Genomic DNA, 4,883 nt, shown 5'->3' on the forward strand with positions numbered 1-4,883 from the left:
GCACCTTTGCTCTTGGCGCCTCCCTCTCCCTCCGTAACACCTCTCCACCCCGCTTGTGCTTGGCGAAGCCCTGCCGGGATCCTGCTGCATCCATCACCACGCCATCGTGCTGCTGGATCTTCATCAACCTCTCCTTCCCCCTTGCTGGATCAAGAAGGAGGAGACGTCTTCCCAACCGTACGTGTGTTGAACGCGGAGGTGATGTCCGTTCGGCACTTGGTCATCAGTGATTTGGATCACGGCGAGTACGACTCCATCATCCTCGTTCACTTGAACGCTTCCGCTCGCGATCTACAAGGGTATGTAGATGCACTCCTATTCCCCTCATTGCTAGAATACTCCATAGATTGATCTTGGTGATGCGTAGAAATTTTTTAATTTCTGCTACGATCCCCAACACCATTGGGTTACCCATGGGCACAATTTCTTACCCATGCCCTACCCATATATTTTGCGGGTATGGGTACCCATTACCCGTGGGTACAAAATCTCTTCAAGTCTTGCCCATGCCCATTGTTTTCGGGTAGGGTACTCACGGGTACCCATACCCATGGGCAAAACTGCCATCCCTAAAATTATGTGTGATGCTAGTGATTATGATGTAGGGGATGTTCTAGGACAAAGAGTTGATAAGATATTAAATGTTCTCCAACATGCTAGTAAGACTCTAGACAGTTGTGACGCCCTCGATTCAATCGTACACTAATCATACACGCAAATGTGTACGATCAAGATCAAGGACTCACGGGAAGATATCACAACACAACTATAGACACAAATTAAAATAATACAAGCTTTTATATTACAAGCCATGGGCCTCGAGGGCTCAAATACATAACCTTGAATACACAAGAGTCAGCGGAAGCAACAATATCTGAGTACAGACATAAGTTAGACAAGTGTTCCTTAAGAAGGCTAGCACTAAAGCAACAGCAATCGAAAAGGCATGGCCTCCTGTCTGGGAGCCTCCTAACTACTCCTGGTCGGCGGCGGCCTCCACGTAGTAGTAGGCACCCTCGGGGTAGTAGCAGTCGTCAAAGGTGGCATCTGGCTCCTGGACTCCACCATCTGGTTGCAACAACCAGCAAGAAGAAAGAAAGGGGGAAAAGGAGGAGCAAAGCAACCGTGAGTACTCATCCAAAGTACTCGCAAGCATACACTACATATGCAACATTATCAACGGAAGGCTGTGTATGTGGACTGGGCTGCAGAAATGCCAGAATAGAGGGAAAAGCCTAGTCCTATCGAAGACTAGCATCTTCAAGCATCATGTAGCATTAGAAGAAATAAGAGTAGCATAAAGTAAAGTAGTAGTAGTGTCATCAACCTCGGCCAGAGATCCTTCCTCGACCCCCTGCGAGAAAGAAATCCCAGAGCCATACTATCCATTTCTCATATCCATTTCTCATCTCAAGTATCTAGTTCTAGTTGTATCGATCGGGATACAACTCCAAGTGTCCGTTGCCGTAGGACAGTCTATCGATAGATGTTTTCTTCCCTGCAGGGGTGCACCAACTTACCCACCACACTCGATTAACTCCGGCCGAACACACTTTCCTGGGTCATGCCTGGCCTCGGCCAAACAATACGTCACAACCCAACCTAGCATTAATAGAGAGGTCAAGCAGTCGGACTAAACCTATGCCCCCAGGGGTCATGGGCCATCTCCCCGGGAACTCCTGCACGTTGTGAGGGCGGACGGTGAGCAGACCTAGCTACCTCCTTCAAAAAGGCAGGTGCTTACCAGTACAACCCGGCGCGCACCGCTCAGTCGCTGACGTCTATTAAGCTTCGGCTGATACATACGACGCAGAACGCCCATACTATGCTCACGTGATGGTTGTTGCTATCAGGTCAGAGGCCCCTCGGATCAAATATCCAAATTGTAGTGGATTAGGAAAGCACGGTAACAAGCAGGGACTCATGAAAGATGTGACCCCGTTGCCCCGTCTCGAGGACTTCCGGCAAGGGCTAGGAATGCCCGGCCATGCCTCGTAATTATCTCGCGGGCACCCTCCAGGTCAACCCGACTCCTCATCACTCGCAAATATGGTCGCGCGGGTACCCCTCAGGGCCGACCCGTCTTTAGTAACAGGGTTCAGTGTAAAGTCATAGTAACCATAGTAACTGTGTGTCTAACACCAAGGGGAAAACCTGAGGAATCACCCTTGACGGATTCCACTCGATGTGATCATCAAGTTGAATGTAAGAGGATCCACCCTCAAGGTTCACACTTGAGGGGTTGCACGACAGAGTCGTATCGAAAGTGTTTAAGGCGGAATCACCCTCGATGACCACGACCGAATAGCTACACTACCGGGTTAACATCAGAAGTGCTGATGAGGTCTCACCCTCGGCACTCGATAGTAACCCAATAGTGTCGAGCAACTAAGGGGAAAGTGATGTGCGGTGTCGAGGCCTGGTCTTCGATCCCGTTGATCGGGTCTTCGATGATGAAGCAGGGGCAACAAGGACAAGGTGGGGGTCACTGATGGATCACTAACCAATCTATACTAAGTAGTTTAGGATAAGCAGGTAGGTAACAATAAGTAGGTTACAAAAGTAGGCTATGCATCAGAATAGGAGCAAACAGTTACACTAGCAAAATCTAATGCAAGCATGAGAGAAAGGAAATGGGCGATATCGGGATGATCAAAGGGGGGGGCTTGCCTGGTTGCTCAGGCGAGAAGGAGGGGTCGTCGGTAGCGTAGACGATCACCGGGCATCAGCAACGGTCTCGGGGTCTAACGGAGAGAAGAGGGGGAAGAAACAGTAAATACATAGCAAGCAAGTGCATAACAGATAACATGCAGAGCTAGACGTGCTCTAACGCGGTGCTACACGATATCGGTGAAGGGGGAAAACATCCGGGAAAACTTTTCCGAAGTTTGGCATTTTCAAACAGATGAAACGAAGGGGGAAAGTTGCATGTTCGCTATGCTAGGGGCGTGTGGTAGACGAACGGACTACGTATTCGGATTCGTCTCGTCGTTCTAAGCAACTTTCATGTAGAAAACTTATTCATCCGAGTTACGGATTAATTTCTATGATTTTCCGAAGTTTAGCAATATTCAGGATTTACTGAAATTTGGCTAAGTCTGAGAATCCCTCGGTTTTGAACATTATTTAGCCGTTTTCCAAAGGCTATAGCTAGTGTTCTACTCATCCTATGGAGTAGTGTCTTATATCAAACTTGATCAATTTTCGGTGATCTACATGACAGTGCCAAGTGCAGCTATGTTTGCATCTATTTGCTTGTTCAAACCTTTCCTTGAAAAGTGCTACTGCAACATTGTTGTTTTCTGTTTTTCTGTTAACAAAACGTAGCAATTTGTGATTTTCTTAGGATTTAATCCATGCATCAAATGGATTTAGTCCAATGGACACATTTGAGCCTTGTCAAGTGTACTATATTCCCATAATTTTTAGCCCTGTTAACTGTTGTCTTGCCGCTGTTTATGGGCTTCCCAAGGGGTTACTCAGTGTAATATCCGCAAAGCTAACCATAGCTACAGTAATTAACAGCAGTAACGCAACTACGAGCAGCAGCAACTAGCAGAAAATAGCAGCGGCAGTAGCTTGCATCAGCGTCAGCGGCCATCAGTAGGATGCAGCAGCAGAGCGTGGCCCAGGCACGCATGGTAGCGCCGGATGGGCGCAGGGCACGGCGGAGAACCACGGCGGGCGCGGACAGGAGCAACAGCAGCAGTACGCGGGCGCGCGCGGACACTGAGTTCCAGCGGCCATGGTGGACGGAGCTCACAGGCGGCCACTACGGGCGCGGATCGAGCCGGAGAAAAGGGGTAAAAGGAGGAGGAGCTCACCGCGGTTTCGGAGGTGAGCTCGAGGTGGTTGGGGACGAACCGGAGACGAGGCAATCGACAACGGAGGCCGACGATGTACACGGTGAAGATGAGCTCGATGGCGAGTGTACGGGGCAGCTCCGCTCGATTTGGTGCTCAGGATGGACGGAGTCGATGGTGACGGTCCTCCTGGACGTGTTCTCATGCGCCGGGGAGCACAATGGCCACGGTGACGACGACGACCGTGACGAGCGGCGGACGGGCGGCGACCATTTGGACGAGAGAGAGCGAGGGAGGGGAAAGTGAGGGTTAGGGTTTCGACATGGAGAGTGAGGAGGGGCTCGTGGGTCTTAACCATCAGGGGGCCGCGGGATGGCCGGCACCTGGCCGGGGCGCCATGGATGCCAGCCACAGCTCCCCTGCTCCTGTAGCGTGTGGAGGGGTATGAGTGGGGTGTGTGGGTTGGGCTGGTCTGGCTAGGCCAGCTGGACCAAGGACCAGGGGAGGGGAGGGAATTCTCTCTTTTTTATTTTCCCTTTGCATTTTCTTTTTCCTTTTCTCACATTTAATTTTCCGTTTTCAATTTTAGCTACAGTTTTCTATTCGAATAAGCTTTCAAACCATTTTTGTTGCACATGGAATTTTTTCACACAATTACCAGAGAATAATTTGAGCTAGGACAAAAGGTCTGGGGGCAAAGGGAGTTAAATAAATAATTGTTTATTTTGAAAAGGTGAATTTATTTGCTATTCGACCACTTATAATATTTCTAGGGGCATCTTAGTGATCCAAGCAGAGTTGATTTCTCTAAGAAAAATACTTGGGGATTATTTTTAACATCACGAACATTTTTGTTCGCATGACAGAAGAAGTAAATATTTGACTCGTATTTCAAATGGAATTTGGCTTTGATTTTCATCAAGTGGCAATTTAGATTGAAAAACATGATGACATGGCATCATTAAAGGGGAGATCATTGTAGCATGATTCTCGGGGTGTTACAACACTGCCCAAAGAAATTATGCTACTACTGAAAAGGAATTTTTAGCAGTTGTATTTGCTTGTGATAAGTTCAGACCT

General features: G+C 48.6%; 1 long non-coding RNA gene across 1 annotated transcript; it reads right to left on the reverse strand.

The window, feature by feature from the left end:
* Positions 1 to 753: 753 nt before the first annotated feature.
* LOC147964693 (uncharacterized) lies at positions 754 to 4,274 on the reverse strand. The gene is made up of 2 exons (XR_015607868.1): positions 3,825 to 4,274; positions 754 to 1,068 (listed from the first exon to the last, which is right to left on the reverse strand). It is a non-coding gene; the product is annotated as an uncharacterized LOC147964693 (long non-coding RNA).
* Between the last annotated feature and the right edge of the window lie 609 nt (positions 4,275 to 4,883).

Source organism: Triticum urartu, chromosome 6A, assembly GCF_056163025.1.
Source record: "Triticum urartu cultivar PI428250 chromosome 6A, HENAU_Tu73, whole genome shotgun sequence".
In the NCBI taxonomy this organism is placed as follows: Eukaryota; Viridiplantae; Streptophyta; class Magnoliopsida; order Poales; family Poaceae; genus Triticum; species Triticum urartu.